The sequence below is a fragment of the Amblyomma maculatum genome, chromosome 10 (genome assembly GCF_055883805.1).
Source record: "Amblyomma maculatum isolate TAMU_Amacu chromosome 10, ASM5588380v1, whole genome shotgun sequence".
Lineage (NCBI taxonomy): Eukaryota > Metazoa > Arthropoda > Arachnida > Ixodida > Ixodidae > Amblyomma > Amblyomma maculatum.
In genome coordinates this window covers 63,655,036-63,672,601 of record NC_139353.1, presented here as the reverse complement: position 1 = coordinate 63,672,601, position 17,566 = coordinate 63,655,036, and the positions used below count along the sequence as shown (strand labels likewise).

The 17,566-nt window shown below is 49.4% G+C and overlaps 1 pseudogene; it reads left to right on the top strand.

Moving 5' to 3' along the window:
- The first annotated feature begins 764 nt into the window (after nt 1-764).
- On the top strand, nt 765-14,482 carry LOC146176686 (uncharacterized; annotated as a pseudogene).
- The last annotated feature ends 3,084 nt before the right edge of the window (nt 14,483-17,566 follow it).

The window sequence follows — 17,566 nt, the reverse complement described above, 5'->3', positions numbered from 1 at the left end:
TTCAGTGGAATTGCCGCGGCTTCCGGGGCAAGCGTGCGCCTTCCCAATTACTCGTTCCAATCCTCACCCCGCCACCCCAAATCATCCTTCTCCAGGATACGGCCACTAGAGCATCACTGTCTAGTTTTATGCCCTACCACTCAGATACCACGGACAAACCCAGGGTGTCCACTCTTATTCACCGTTCAATCACCCACCAAACACACACTATTACGTCAGAGACACCCTGCGTTATCACGGAAATAATGCATCACCCACACACAGTGCCTTCCATCTTCATTGCCAATATATACCACCCCCCATCTCATCCAATGTCTTCCCTGGAGACGCTCTTGCGGGACCTCCACCGACTCGCTGGCAAGCACCCTCTCCTCATCGGAGGGGACTTCGGGACTTCAACTGCCAACACACTGACTGGGGGTACAGTTATACTACGGGCCGTGGTCGATGCATCTGGTCCTTAGTCCAGGAGCTGCGCCTCACTACAAACAACAATTTCCACACACCCACGCGGATCGGCACCAGCGTCAGCAATGACACCAGTCCGGACCTGACGCTCAGTCGCTTCCTCGGTGGCGTCACCTGGACAAGAACACAATACACACTGGGAAGCGATCACTACATCATTAACATCTCGCTCCCCTTTAAACAATCCCGCCACACACACATCACCCACAAACTGGTGAACTCGGACGTCATCCGCGCATTGCGGAAGGACGACACAAACACAACTATCACGGACATCGAAGAGTGGGTAAAATCACATGACCGATGTCCAACACAATACCCGGCTAATTACAACCACACAGGACACCCCCACTCTAGATTCCCGCCTCGCCCACCTCTGGGAGGCGTACCACAGCTTACTCGCGCGTTGGAAACGCAACAAGTTAAACAGAACGCTTAAAACGCGACTGGCCGCACTGCAGACGCAGATACAACAACACGCAGAGGAGGTTTGCCGGTCTAATTGGAGGCAAGTTTGCGACGGACTCGCCAGAAAACTGTCCACCAAGCGAGCTTGGCAACTTCTGAGACATCTCATAGATCCAACACAGTCCAAATCCGCTACACAACACCATGTTACACGCCTCTTACACACACACAACAGCGACCCGGACGCTCTCATTGACGCACTTCAGCGAACATACACCTCACCCGGCATTGATTGATTGATTGAAAACATCTTTGTTTATTCAGTATTCTCAGAACATGTGGGTGGGCCGCCTATTCCGGTAGTCCATTGGCTGCTGCTGCTGCGCTGGCCCTCCCCACCAGCCAGTGCTGACGGTCAGGATCATCGCTGAGCAGAATAGCCTCCCACTGCTCCTCCGAGGGGTTGGGAATGGGGTCAACTAAGGGATTAAATTGGCATGCCCACACCATATGGTAGAGGTTAGCTACCTCTCCACAGTGTGGGCACTGCGGAGAGTATAGTGTAGGGTACCACAGGTGTAATTTAGCTGGTTTTGGGTATGTGTTGGTTTGTAGTCTCCTAAGGATGTTCTCTTCTAACTTATTGAGGGATTTGTGTGGTGTTGGGTACTCCTTTCTGGCTGTTCTGTATGGCGCGAGATTGTCAGCATACACTGCTAAACCTATCAGGTCACGGCACCCTTTATGGTCATCAGGGGGAGACGCCCGGTATAGAAGAGCTCGGGCATGCCTGTGAGCGGCTTCGTTTCCTCCTGGTAGTTCCAGGTGACCGGGAAACCAGATGATTGATGCTTGGTTGGGTGGGTGCTTAGTTAGCAATGACAACCCTGACTTATGAATTAATCCGTAATTGAAGTTGCGACAGGCGTTTTGGGAATCAGTGAGCACAACGGCATTGGGGTTAGATGCTACAGCTAATGCAATAGCTGCCTCCTCTGCGTGAGTGGGGTTAGATGTTTTCACCGAGGCGAGTTCACCATCGACCCCGCAGGCGTTGAGACTACGATAGTCATGACTCCATTGTGTGGTCCTGCTGCGTCCACGTAAAGGGTGTTAGTCTGCTTGTCTCATTTCTTCTGCAGGGCTTCCCCTCTTGCTATCCTCCTCTCGATGTTATATGCGGGATGCATATTCCGCGGAATGGGGTACACGTTGATGCGTCTTCTCACATCGCGTGGGACCTCTTCCCTTTGGTCAATTGTGTAGGGCTGATTAACATGGATCTTCTCGAGCAGTTCTCTGCCGGGTGTTGTAAGTGGGAGCCTATTGAGTTGTTAGAGCCATTGTGCATCCCACATCTCTTCGAGGGTATTATGTACTCCTAGAGCCTTGAGCTTGGCCGTTGGCGTAGAGTTCGGTAGCCCCAGGGCCGTCTTGTAGGCTTTCCTGATGAGTGTCTCCAACTTTTCAATTTCCGACCTGGAGAGGTTAAGGAATGCCGTCCCGTACATTATCCGCGATATCACGAAAGCTTGCACCAAGCGGATGGTGTCCCTTTCCTTCATGCCATGGTGTTTATTTCGGATACGATGTATCATCCGGAGGATTTGCTCGGTGGATGTTGTAAGCTTCTTCATTGTGGTGGTGTTCTGTCGCCCCTGCGGGATATACTGCCCTAGGATCTTGATCTCCGTGGGTTTCTGTACTGGGTGGCTCTCTATATACACCGAGATGTTCTGTGCTAGGGGTGTCCTCGGGTTCTTCAGAATTAGCAACTCGGACTTTTCCGGCGCACACTGGAGGCCTCTCTCCCTGGCGTACCGGGCCACCGTGTCCGCTGCTGCTTGAAGACGCTCCTCGATCTCGGCGTCACTCCCCGAGTTGCACCAGACAGTGATATCATCCGCATACAATGTGTGTTTGATGCCGGGAATTTCGGAAAGAAGGCCTGGTAGATCTTTCATAGCTAAGTTGAACAAGAGGGGTGACAGTACCGCCCCTTGCGGAGTTCCCCTCGGGCCTAGAGTGATGAGATCTGATTTTATTCCACCGAAGTTTATAGTGGCTTGCCTGGCTGATAAGAAGTTTTTGATATAGTTGTAGGTTCTTGCGCCACAGTTGGTATCGGCGAGGCTTTGCAGGTTATTTTTATGTAGAACGTTATCGAACGCTCCTTTCAAATCAAGTGCCAGGATGGCCCTTGTCTGTGACTTGGGAGGTGTCTCAAGGAGGTCTTTGTACAAGTACAACAGGGCGTCCTGTGTTGATAGGTGTGGGCGAAAGCCGAATTGAGTGTTAGGTAGGAGGTTGTTATCTTCTAAGTATCTACTCAGTCTCGTGTTGATGACCCTCTCTATGAGTTTCCCCAAACACGAGGTCAGCGATATCGGTCTTAGATTATCCAGTTTAAGGGGTTTGTTCGGCTTCGGAATGAACCGAACCTCGGCTGTCTTCCAGGATATTGGTAACGTTCCTGTAGCCCAATGCTGCTGGTTGAAGCATTCCACCAGCGAGGTGATGGTGTCATCGCTGAGGTTAAATAAGAGCTTCGCTGTTATCTGATCTGGACCTGGAGCTGCATTTTTTCTCATGGCCGCGATTTCTGCTTTTATTTCTTCTTTCGTGAGTGGGATGTCCAGCTCGGGATTCGCCAGCCCAGAATACTCCGGCTGTTCCACGACTTGGTCAGTGCACAGATACCTGGTCTTGAGCTTTTCCATCAACTCTGTGTCCGTACCCGGGGTGGCGTGTACGATCTTCGTGAGCCTGTCTTTAGTGGCCGACTTGCTGCTGCTGGGGTCGATTAGGACACGTAGGAGCTTCCAAGTCTTTGACACCCATAGCTTCCCCTGAATACCATCACAGAGCGAATTCCAGTTCTGTCTGGCTAAGGATATGGCATAGGATTCTGCCTTTTTGTTTATCTCCTCTATTTTTTTCTTGAGTTTGCGGTTAAGCCGCTGTCTGCGCCATCTCTTTGTCAATGAGTGCCTCGCTTCCCATAAATGTAGAAGGTGCGTATCGACCGCTGGGCAGTCCTCTGTCGTGCAGACCTCTTTTGTAAAGGCTTTCAAAGTGTGCACCTCATCTTTAACCCATTCCTCTAGGTCGGTAATAGGGTTTGCAGGAGATGTCTGGGCCTTTCTCCACCTGTCCCAGTTCGTAACTCTTGCGATACCTATTTTGCGCTTGCACGCATTTGTGCTTATCTCCAGAGAGAGTATGAAGTGATCGCTTCCCAGGTGCTGTTCGGTATTCTTCCAAATGGCGCTTTGCATGTTCTTGGTGAACGTCAGGTCAGGACACGTATCTCTACTGACACTGTTTCCCAGCCTCGTAGGGTAAGTGGGATCGGTGAGGGTCGATAACCCTTCTTGCGTCACTACTTCTTCCAGTTTTCTGCCTTTTGGTGTCGCTGCCGGGTAGCCCCATGAAGGGTGTGGTGCGTTGAAGTCGCCCCCAATCACGCAGGGGGAATGGCCCACTGAGGTCAGAAATTTCTTTATGAGGGAACCCAATTTTGCGTGCCTGTCTTTAGGAGGGCTGTATACATTCAATACGTGCGTGCTTGCCGCTCCTCTTTGGAGAGGAAGAATAGTTATATAGCAGTGCGCAATATCCGGCTCGAAAGGGTCGTGCAATATGGCAGTGTATAATTTGTGCACTAACGTGGCAGTTAACTGGTAGTGCTGGTAAGTGACATAGTCTTGGAGTTTAATAGGTATTAGGTGGGGTTCTTGAATTAGGATAGCTGCCGGTGGGTCAGACTCCTGAGATATAAGTAGATTTAGAGCAGCCTGCTTTCTCCTGTATCCCCGGCAGTTCCACTGCCAGATCTTTACTCTAGGTTTGGCTGGCATGTTGAATCCGTATCGGATGGCTCGTCCACTTGCATTGTACGAGCGAATTTCGACTTATGTCTTTTATACGCATGTTCCTTCCGAAGTGCAGAAATTGCCGTCTCCGTGTATCGTCGGTTGTTTGCAATCTGCTCTCGAATTTCTTGGAATTGGGCGTTCACGTAAATTGGAAAAGCTTGAAACTCCTCCTTGAAGGACCTCAGTTCTTGGATAATTTGTTGATAGGCCTCGCCTAAAGCGGGCTGGGAGCTAGGTACTACCTGCTGTTTTTGGTTTTGAGGAGTCGGCTGAGTTACCGGGGTTATTGCGCTAGTAGTAGCTCGCTTAAGCTCTTGGTTTTGGATTGTTAAAGCACTGACTTGTTTTTTCAGACTTTCTATCTCTTTTTTGAGTGCTGCCAACTCCGTGTTATTCTGAGGGGAGGACGAGGGGAGGGGAGGCCACTCTGCAAAGCTCACCTTCGAATCTGAAAGCTGACCCGAGGACGTCTTCTTCGGCGCCCCGGTGGTCTTGATGAGGTTCTCCTTCCCTTGTTCTTTACCCGCCTCCACGTGACTGGCGTTCTGGGTGGAGCCTTTTGCCCGGCGTCTTGAGCTGGAACGGCCGCGGGAGGCGGAACGAGAGCGGGAGACTGATGACGACGCTCCTCTGTGTCGCTGTGCAGGCTGCTTCTTCTGCCTTGGCCTGCTTCTATCTTCTTCATCTTCAAGTTTCGTTGTTGATGCCGCGTTTGATGACGCGGCACTAGCGTTCTTGTTCAGCGGTCTCTGGAATTTCTCCTTGCAGTCTCTTGCATAAGTCTTGTGCGGGCCCTTGCACAGCGCGCAAACGGGTGTGCACTCGTGCGTCTCATCTGGACTCGGCGTTCCACAGGTTTGGCAAGCAGCCCCCTTGGGTTTCGGGCAATCTGCTCGGTGACCTGGCGTTCCACAGTTGATACAAGCCGCCCTTGTTTTCCGGTAGATGTAGCAGCGGCGCTCTGACCACCCGTAGTTGACCGTGAAGGGAACCTTCTGCCCGGCGAAGACGATGACTGCCGACGTAGTCTTGCCCAGTCGGCGCGCTCCCAGTATGGAATGGCTGGGTGAGGACATGTCTTGGAAGATAGAGTCATCACTCACTTCAGGCTTGATATTATGTATGACACCCCTGCAGACATCATCTGGCAAGGCAACATAAGCGGTGACCGTTATACTCTTGCCGTCGAGGTGCAGACAATTAAGCTTGGCGAGGCGGAACGCGTCTTCCTCACAGTGAGTACACGCCATTATAATGTTCTGCTGGCTAACAACGCGCAGCGTTGGCTTTTCTTGTAGAGGGGTGTTGAGGGCTGCTTGGATCCCTAATTCGAGATCGTAGGAGCGTGGAGCCACAGATTGCAGATCCACCGTGGTTTTAGGTCGGATGATGACTTTGTATGGAAAATTCCTGAGACTCGGTAGACGCGGAGGTCTCGGTGCAGGAGGCTCTCGGTGTTCTTTGTTCCCCTGCTCTTTCTTGGGAGGCGTGGATTTAGCTTCGCCGCTCTGTCGTTGTTGCGCCGGGACCATATGTTCCAGCCATGGCTGTTGTCTTCCTTCGGGAGATCCTGCGGGGGCATCAGCTGCTGCTGGGATGTTGGTACATGAGTGAAGTCCATCTCCGTCGGGTCGTAGCCTCTTAGAGAATTCATCGTGGTCGTGGTAGTCATCAATGAAGCGGGAGCACTCACTGGCGAGCGTCGTTAGACCCGCGTTGCGCGAACGCTATGCCGCGCATCCGCGGGCGCACCGGCGTCTCCGCGGCGGTAAGGCACCCCAACCCCTTGGCCGTTAGGGTTAGCGCTCTTCACGGGGTAGCGAGAACTCAGACAGCCGAAAATGGGGCACTCACAGGCTCACTGGTGGCATCAGGCGATGTCAGGTGTTGAAGGCAACCCGTGAATGCTAAATATATGGTGATCCAGTATTCTAATCCGCCGCAATCGAAGATTGTCAGCGGAGCCCATGAATCGCACGTCCGCTCCCAGTCAATCTGTCTCGCGATCCCACCTCACCCGGCACATCCGACTCCATGCCCCCCTACTCAGGAAAACCTAACCCGGAATTAGACGCTGATATTTCGGAAACGGAGGTAAGAGCGGCCCTTCTGACGCTCCGCACAAATTCAACATCGGGACTGGACAAAATCTCCAATTCTATACTCCGCAACCTTGATGACAAATCAATCACACAGATTACAGATTGCTTCAACAAATGCTGGGCGGAGGGCACCCTACCCCAGTCCTGGCGACACGCCAAGGTAATATTTATACCAAAACCAAACAAGCCTCTTAAACTAGAAAACCTGCGCCCAATCTCGCTAACCTCGTGTCTCGGGAAACTTTTCGAGCACGTGGCACTTACGAGATTGACACTTCACATGGCGGACAACGACCTTTACCCACACAGCATGGTGGGATTCCGCCCCCATCTCTCCGCTCAGGACGCCATGCTGCAGCTCACTCACGACATCTTTGACCCAGCTATCCCGGGCCACACAAAGGCAGTCCTGGCTTTGGATCTGCCCAAAGCTTTTGATCGCGTCGAACATGAGGCGATCATGACTGCCCTTTCTCCTCTGAACATAGGTGTACGGATGTACACTTATGTCCAGGCTTTTTTAACGGACCGCATGGCTGAGGTTCATTTCGGCCCCCTTACCTCCCAACCCTACACCCTCAGGAGCGTCGGTACTCCACAGGGTTCCGTCCTCTCTCCTTTCCTATTCAACGCCACGCTCATTCCACTCGCCCGGAAACTGCCCACGATACCTCATCTTAGACATACCCTTTATGAGGACGACATCACACTATGGACAACACACGGTAGTGATGGCGACATAGAGGGTACCTTGCAAAGCGCCGCATCCCTCACACAAGAACACGCCCAGAGCATCGGACTTTCAAGCTCCCCAGAGAAGTCTGAGCTACTTATACTTCGACCCACGACCCGCGGATGCCCCACCACACCGATTGTTATCGAAGTCGATGGCCGTCCTGTCCCAGAGGTGAATACGCTCCGCGTTCTGGGACTTCACATCCAGAACAATGGCAAAAACACCTTAACTCTCAAGAAACTAAAGCGGGTGACAGGCGCGATATCGCACCTCATCCGACGAGTTTCGGGCCATCACAGAGGCATGAAGGAGAACGACCTATGTCGTCTAATTCACGCCTTCGTCCTCAGCCGTTTTTTATACACAGTCCCCTATCTCCGACTCAACAGGCAGGAAACGGACGCCTTGGACGTCATGTTACGCACGGCGTTCAAGACGGCCCTACATCTTCCAATTAATACTTCCACAGAACGCCTTCTACAGCTTGGCCTCCACAACACAATTGGGGAGCTTGTGGAGGCCCATCGCCAAGCCCAATACTTGCGTATCACCAAGACCTCCACCGGTCGCCATATCCTGGAGACTTTAGACGTTCGTGTCTCAGCGAATGACCCTACCCTCCTTCCCATACCTCGCCCCCTCCACCAAGACCTTCTCATCAAGCCTCTCCCTCGCAACGTGCACCCCCAGTATAACGAGCAACGCCGCCGAGCCCGAGCAGCGGCGCTCCACAAACACTACGGCTCCGAAACGGACGCCGTATGGGTGGACGCCGCATGCACGAATGAGGGAGCGGTATTTGCCGTCACAAATTCCTTCCTGCAGTCTGTTGCTACTGTCCCCCTCCCCTCGGTCTCCTCCTCGGAGGCAGCCGAGGAAGCAAGCCATCGCCTACACGCTTGCACACACGGAAGCACGCTACATAATTTCCGACTCGAAAACTGCGCTACTAAATTTTGCGCGTGGTAGAGTTCACATTTCTGCATTCAGCATACTGAACTCGCCCGCCGCTAACCCACCCCGCTATGTGGAGCTGATATGGGTGCCTGCGCACGCTGGGAATTCCATTAACGAGGCCGCCAATGCGTTAGCCCGAGGTTCTTTAAACCGGGCGCCGGCGGCCTCCGATCCGGGATTCACGCGTGATCGCATGCACTCCTTCAGTGAGCTAACGCAGGCCTATCGGGCCGAGCGACTACTCTATCCTCCACCTCACCCATCTTTAGACAACTACCACCAGACGCTCTGGCGACGACTACAAACGCGCACCCTCCCGTCCCCTTATGGTGTGTCTCGCTACCACCACACCCTCACCAATCTCTCCTGCACCCTTTGTAACAACCCCAACGCCACCCTCGCCAATATCCTGTTCCAATGCCCGGCGGATCCTCCCCCGCGGGGTCTAGAGCACCTTACCACCAGGGAGGACTGGGAGACCCTGCTGCACTCTAAGGACCCGGTTCGGCAGAAGATCGCCACAGGCTGGGCTGCCGACGTCATGAACCATAGGAACATGAACGTTTGAGTGTAAGTGGGGCCGTGCGGGGGCCCAGGGGGCATGCATGCCCCAAACTCTTCTGTTTTAATAAAGTTATTGCCACCACCACCTTCAGTCGCAACAACAATAGCAATGTCGGTGCACGTTAAAGATCCCCAAGTGGTCAAAATTGCTCCGTAGCCCTCCACTACTGCTCCTATTGTCTTATAATTTTGGTGGTGCAGTGGTAAGACGCCCGAAAACTGTGCCGGAGTACCCGGGTTCGAACCCGACCTCGGCGGCTGCGTTTCGATGGAGGCTAAACGAAGAGGCGTCGTGTGCTGTGCGATGTCAGCGCACGTTAAAGATCCCCAGGTGGTCGAAATCACCCCGTAGCCCTCCACTACGGCTCCTCTTTCTCTCTTTCCACTTTCACTCCCATCTTCCTCCCTTTCCTTACGGCGCGGTTTCGGTGTCTACAGAAATCAAGTGAGACAGTTACTGCGCCTTTCCCTTCCTATAAATAAATCAGAGTGGAAACCTCGAAATTGCAGACATCTATATTTTACTTTGGTTTATAAGAAAAGGAAGTCGCAGTATCTTCTTTGACCTTCAACCTTCAAGGTTGTTCAAGGTGGCATCACTCAACCCAGGGCTGACTCTCCGTTTCTTTAATTGGTTCATAGTAATGGAAAGGCGCAGTATCTGTCACACGTTTTCTGAGGACAGCTGAACCGCACTGTAAGGAAAGGTATTAAAGTGTGAGTGAAAGTGGAAAGAGCGGTGCAACCCGGACGGAAATTGGTGCCATGCCGAAATTGCTGCATTGCGGCCAATGAAGCTTTCGCTTCAAAACCCCTGGTGGTCTAAATTTCCGGAGACTTCCACTAAAGCGTCTGAGTCACTGGGAAGTTCAACACGATTAACCCAAATAAAGCAGAATTTTTGTAGCGATAGCTACGTTGGCCGCAAAGTCACAATTTGCATTTTTGCACTGGCCCCGCCGGGCGGGGGGGGGGGGGGGTTGTTGTTGTTATTGTGACTGTATGAAGAAGGGAAAGGAAATGCACGGGCCTGCTACTGGCTCTGTAGCTGAGCCACCTCCGCTGCCTCGAGGCAGGTTTAGCAAAATGTGCCGCCGTGACCTTGGAAGAACGTGACAGCCGTTTCGCAAAACGTCGTAATGGCGATGCGGTATGCCGATGAAGACGAGCAAATCAGGTACAATCAAGTCGAGCCAAGCTTTACTACTGTTAACTTTCAAGCTGTCGCTTAAGTTGCTTAGGAGTTAGGGAGGGTTAAACTTTTGCCTAACTTCTTATGATCGAGCATGACGCAGACTCGTCCGCCAAGCCTTCGTATGCAAGTTCATCCCGTGCCATTTGAAACAGAGATTAGGGAAAACACGCGCAGCGCAGTCTCCAAGACATATGCAACGTAAGATAAAAAAGTTATCTCTGAGACTACCAAACGCCACCGAAGTCCTGCAATGTCTTTGTTCGCCACTATTCAAAGGTCAGACCGACGTATTCTCACGATGTCCGACAGACCAGCCATTGGGAGACAGGTTTTTCTGCTCAAGGAAAATGAAATGGTGTTCACTAAATCTAGTAAGCCCTTGTGAAATAGAAAATTAAGTAAACAAGAGCAGAGTAAGTACCGAGGTATTTTCCCTGCTTAAGACGATGAAGCTGCTTTTGCGACGACATTATAGAAGTTTTGGAAACTTTTGTTCACCTGCGATAAACATAAGGTGATGTGGTCTCGGGATGTCCCACAGACCGGCCGCAGGACAGGTTTCCATGTGCACGAAGGAGGCAGAGTTGTTGACCAGACCTAGTAACGTTCAAGAGTATGTCTCGGTAGGTGTCTGAGGCCACCCAATTCCACGTACTCTCTAGAGAAACCCTGGTACCTCTTGTTCACCAGTCATAAAGATGACACCGAAGTATAATTACAGAATATCCGGCAGACACAATCGTATGGACGAACAGCGGCGCACAAAACCAAACATATACACGTGAATAGTGGCAGACAAACGGACGGTTGGATGAACGAACAGAAAAAGGAATGAATGAAAGACGGACAGACGAATAGAAGGAAGAACGGCATCATGCCTTTATCTAGAGCGATAACTAGGTCGCCTAGCATGTACGCTTAATCACGTATGTACTTTGAAGTTGTGGACAGAATTGCGCAGAATACATGGGCCAACCTCCGAGACATGGATCTGCCGTAATGCTCGGTCATAGCAGGGGCGACGGTGTGAAAGTACTAGCACTCCCGTCTCTCCTCGCGGTGTATCACATGCACAAACCTGGTATGCCCACGTGAAAGGTATAGGCACGATTGGCGCGCAAAGACAGCGCGACAGCGGTCGTGCACTCTAAAAACCGATCGACTGAATGGGTTATGGCCCGCTGTAACGGGCGCAACCCAAGGCAAATAACCTGGTCAAACAAGAGGCACGTGTCAACTTTGGGATGCACGGGGTCGTTAGATTCGTTCGAATGCGGGCCATGTAAATGTAGGGAAAAGGGGTGAAGGGAGATCGCGGCTGACGAGAAAGAGCTCACGAGCGCACGGAAAGGGGGTCGGCACGTGACAGTTGACTCCGTCTTTGGAGCTAATATAGAGCCGCACGCGCCGCGCTCCCGCAAAGCATTTTGAAGCAAATGCCCTCAGGACGTCCTCCGCGGTCATTTGGGGAGAAGGTTGAACGTTTTGAATAAATGTTTGGCCACACCCTAATGAAAAATGAACCTCGCACAATCTCATAAAATCACATAGACTCATACGGTGCACATCATTATCATAAAATATGCAGTAATTTATGTTAATGTACAAGAAACTACGAGAGCTTATTCAATTATATGCGACTTGTATGTGACTTCTTATGTGAATTGAGTGAAACTGTGTGAGAAAAAGTGAGGTTATTGCCTCATACAAATTTTTCAGTAGGATATTTCGTCGGTTGAATGAATGTGAAATCTCATCGTCTAGAGCATGCTGATTTGAAGTATGGTGTACTGCGGAAAGCTAATGAAAAACACCTTTCCGCTATTATGGTAGTCTTTTCATACTGACTGGCTTTCTCTACCGCGTTAGACGTTTTAAAGGCTCTGTACAGAAAAACGAATCTATACAGACCAGCGTTCTGTATAAAGAAAGTAATAAAATTCCCATTAAGAAAAGTGTTAGGCAAGGAGGCTCCCCAGTAGCATTCATGGGTTGCTTAGAGGAACTATTCAGACACCTGCAATGGGAGCAGATAGGGATAAGTGTTGATGGAGAATTCCTCAGTAATCTGAGATTCGCTGATGACACTCCATTGCTAAGTAACTCAGGGTATGAATTGTAAAGAATGATTGATGACCTAGACAGGAAAAGCAAAACGATAAACCTAAAAATTAATAGGCGGAAGACTCAACAGCCTCGGAAAGGAACACGAGTTTACAATATGTGCCAAAGCACTGGAAGTGGCAGGCGTTTTTTTCCACTTAGAACACGTAGTAACCCCACATTCGGACCATCAAATGGATATAACTAGGAGGTTAAGATTAGGATGGCTCGGATTTGTCAAGTACTCGCAGATTTTGCCTAGCAGCTTACTGGCATGCCTCTAGAGGAAAGTATGTAACAGTCGCACCTTACCTGTGTTCACCTACAGGGCTGAAACATAGAGGCTAAAGAAAAGTATTCTACTTAAGTCGAGGACAACGCAGAGAGCTATGGAACGGAAAACGATAGGTTTAACATTAGCAGATAGAAAGCGTGAAGTATGGGTCAGGGAAATAACTTGATACAATGACATTCTAGTGGAAATCAAGAAAACATTCGCATGGGCTGGGCATGTAGTGCGAAGTGTGTATAACCCATGGTAGCTAAGGGTGAGAAATTGGATTCGAAGAGGATGAAGGCGTAGGGCGGCAAAAAGTTAGATGGGTGGATGAGATTAATAACTACGCAGGGGTCAAGTGGATGCAGCTAGCACAGAACCGGGTTAATTGAACTAATATGGCAGAACCTTCTTTCTTTTGTGGGTATAGTCTGGATGATGATAATGATGATGATGATGATGATGATGATGATATTGACAGTATGTTTCTTGCTCCTAAGGCTGAACTGAATTCCTTCATACCGAGGTAGCTGTGGATAAGGGCTGCTCGTCAACTTTGAGGTCAAGATTGAGGGCTTCTATATACGATTGATTGACTTGAATGTAAGGATTGAAACTTTAGGTGCGCCAGTTCACGGAAGAGAGTTATGTGTACGGATGAGTTTTTTTTTTTTCTCGTTGTACTAATGGGTAGGCAGTTGTCCTAAAATTGTTGGAGAAAACACGTTGGCTGAGGACACTCATATTAAGGTTTATTTTTAATAGCGTCAATATCATTGTGAAATTTCATGTTTTAGTGAAGACAGTAAGAGAGACACGTTTTGAAAGGTCAGCGGTGCAGACGACCTGATTCAAAGCGAAAATGAGGTCTTTTTTCCCAGATCTGCGGCGCAATATAGGCGAACACATAGAGAAAGCAAAACAAGACAGGCACACACTACCAGCTGTAATACAAAACGGAACCTGAACTTCCTCTTTCACACCGAAGCATAACTTCTTCCTCTGCATTCAAGTAAATCACACTCGCATTCCTCTTCTCTCTAAGCAGATATGTTTGGCCAACAACAAATGTTAGCAACACTCACATCCAAGGTAGCGTCCAAGCAATCAATGCAAGACCAAGTCCTCCATTCACATCAGATATATTTATACATCTGATGTGAATGGTGAACAGATATATTTATTTTTTGGTCAGACATATCTGCTTGGGAAAGAAGAGGGATGCGAGTGTGATGTACTTGGGAGTAGAGGGGGAAGTTGTAACTGAGTGTGAACGAGGAAGTTTAGGTTCCCTTTTGTATTACAGTTTGTAGTACGCGTCTGTGTTGTGTTTCTCTCTCTGTGTTCGCCTACGTTGCGTCGCAGTTCTGGGTATTATGCACGAACTCGCCCCACAAGCTGTTATTCTTAGATACGGTCTTTTTGTTTGTTTTACTTTCAGTTGTGCTACTCAGCTCCACCTTTTATGAAAATGATGTAGCGCCGTAATTGATGCTTGCACTTTAACTTTGAGGATAACTGGCTTATCACGTCTTACCAGTTCTCCACTGGATTAAAAGAAATCTGCGTGTGGATGGAATTGCACAAAACCTGATCTAGGTTGTGGCCTGATCCCAGTGACCACAGGTGTACACGCACGTCATATTCAGAAGATTTAACCGTAGTGCTGTAGTAAATGGCCACATTACCTTCTATATCAATATACGAATGAACTGTCTGCACTCAGCCCCAGCGGCTGCTGCCATGCCTGTGATGCAGCGGAGGGTGCTAGTGGCTCTGGACAAGCCGCCATAGGAAATTGAGCATAGCAACGCTCGACGCCACTGCCTTATCCAGTGAGGCTATAGTCTAGCATTGCTATTCGAGGACCTTGCAGATATTGAGGAGGATATCATAGGGTCTAGTGCGGTCAGGACGTCTGAAATACTAAAGGATAGGCACGGATTTTGCTACTAATTTTTCGCATATCAGCTAAATCTAGGTGTAAGTGTTCTCATCAGTACGTGTATAGCTGGAAATGGAGTAGCACCGTTAACAAGCAGGTATCACTATAATTATTAAGCATAATAAGGTGTATAATTTGAACATTCTACGGACCTACGTGCCTACATCTATATGAACATCACTTAGCCGGAAGCTTCTATGTGGACGTAGAACGAGCAATCGGTAATGTAAAAGTACATCATACAATACTTGTAGGTGTCTTCAGCAGCAAGGATGGTCAGAGGCAAGCTGAAAACGAGGCAATAAAAGAACTGAGCACAGGCTCTAGGAATAGTAGGAGAGATATAGAAACCAGGTAATAGGAAAAGTCTTGGTATATAACCGACTTCTACGCGTAGTATTCGTAAATTGTGAAAACCATTTAACTTACTCGAAACAACAGTAGTTATGCAAGTAAGGCGAGCTCAGGGCACAGCTGAACCTTATTTGGAAGTACTGAAATATATCTATAGTGGCTGCACATCAAGCATAACCCTCCCATAATAAAATTAAAAATTCTAATGATGTGTGTTAGGCAAGGAGACATGCTTGAATGGAGTCTTCATAAACTTGTACTGGGAAAAGTTGTGGATAAGAGATGGGAGGTAAATAACTCGGTAGTGTGCCAATGACATTTCCTTGATACGGAACTAATTGAAGTTTTAAACAGGTTTCTCTAAAAATTAACAGGCAGAAGAATAAACCGGTGTTCAACAGCAAAGAACAGCGCTTAACAATAGGTAGCCAGACGCTAGAACTGGCAAGGGAAAGCATACTTAAGACAGGTAGGAGCTGCAGGTCCAGACAAGAAATAGAAGAAATAAGAGAAATAAGAACAAAGAGAAGAAATAACTAGAACAATCAGGTTGGGATGGACCGCTTTGGCATGTACTTCGATGTCATGAATGGTAGCTTACCAGTATCCTCCAAGATAGCCTTATGTAACTGCTGTATATTACCGGCACTTTCTTATGGGACAGAACCTTTGTAGCTAAAGAAAAGAGTTTTACCTAAATTTAGGGCAATGCAGCGAGCTATGGGGCGAAACATTGCACGTGTACCATTAAGAGATTGGAAACATTCCGAGGGGGTCAAGGAACAAACACGATTTAAAACATTCTAGTCAGAATTGGCATTGTATCCACGAAGGGTAACAGATTGGATTCGAAGGGAAGGGAGGCGTAACAGGGGTCCCACAATGTTAAGTTGGAAAATGTGATTAGGAAGTTAGCAGGGGTCAAGTGGGCGTTGCTGGTATACTGCGATTAAAGGAAGGATTTGAGGCAGGCCTTTGCTCTGAAGTTTGTATAGTGTGACTGATGATGGTGATATTGAAATGAGGTCATGTGTAGAACACCTATAGCTGTGTGTCTATCAAGTTCAGAGTTTCCTCTGCCGGATGAAGGCCCTGCGAAAAGAGGGAGGAACAGCTTAAACATAAGCCTGCTTGCGGAGCGTTCCCGCTTCTCTAAGTAACCACTGGTTGCACCAGAAGGTGATAATACTGTCACGTGGCGGCAAAGAACAAGACGGCACAACATGGTGACATGATGAATGAAGATTTTAATGGCTGGCCTAGCGCGAGGTCCTCTCACGCCACTGCCGATCTTATTCGCAACACTTCCCGGGACCACCGAGCGATCATCCCGATCAGTTGTTTGAAGGCGATGGTGAGGTGATGGTGAGGATGTTGAAGAAAAGATATTAGAGAATGAATTGATTACTACCACGGTGATGTTTCGGTGGTCCTCCTCTCCTGGAGCTATTCAACAGTCTGCCAGCAAAGTCTATGGGACCGATGGCTCGAGGTCGCATAGTTCGTCTATGCGCCTTGTCTTCATACCCGGGCTGGGGGAGGGGCGACGGTAGTTGCGGCTGGTCGGGTCTGGGGAGGAAGGGCTGGGGCGAAGCTGCGTGGCGATATCCCTGGGCTCTCGGCCAATGGTTCCGGCGTATGGCTGGCGTCAGCGCTCCAAGGTGATGATGAGGATGACGTGCACCGCACCTCCAACCAAATGTTACATGGCGGAAAGCAATTCATTCTTGCCGCTACGTATTAAAAGCTGACGACGCCTTCAACATGCTCGTGTACACGGACACTGGTTACAGAGCCTAAGAAACTAATATGTTTCTAAAGCGTTTTGCCCCTTACACATCATATAAAAGCCAAGAAACAAAACAGCCAATTCCTTATATAGCGAAAGAAATATCCTTCAATGTTTCCGCATATCCTGGTTGAAACCAGAGGTGACTTTAGCAGAGAAGCAGAGTTTGGCTTTAGGTACGTAAAAAAGTAGTATATATTGCCACCTGACGGTTTGAGGTAGCGCTTGACAGATGAAGAAGTTGTAACTCTCGCGCGCTTCGGCTAGCTAGGACTGTGGACTCTTGAGCCTGTGTCTCTCTGTTAACGTTTCCCCTGAACCCCTGTCTTGACTGTGTGTCTCTGCCCCTGTTGCCGATTCCCATAAATCCCTGTCTTCATGACTGTTTTGGTGGAGTCGACTGGGTAATTGCCCTCTCAATGTCGTACACCCCTCCGCGAACCAACGACACCGAGCTTTTGCCTGTGGACAAGCCAGTTCATCGCGTCAGCCGGAGGAACCTGGGTCTTCCTCCCGAACACGGACCCTTAGAGCTCACTTCAACAACAAGCATCCGGCCAGCCACGCAAAGCACTACGTCGATCATGCAAGGTACTCCTGTTTACCTTCAAAACCCCCGAGTGCCGAAATCGTTCTATGGCACTGCGCATGAAGACGTTGAGGACTGGCTAGCTCAGTTCGAACGAGTCGCATCTTTTAATCAGTGGGACGACAACTTAAAGCTACGGAACGCTATTTTCTGCCTGGAAGACCATGCTTTGACATGGTATGAGAACCGAGAAGGCACATT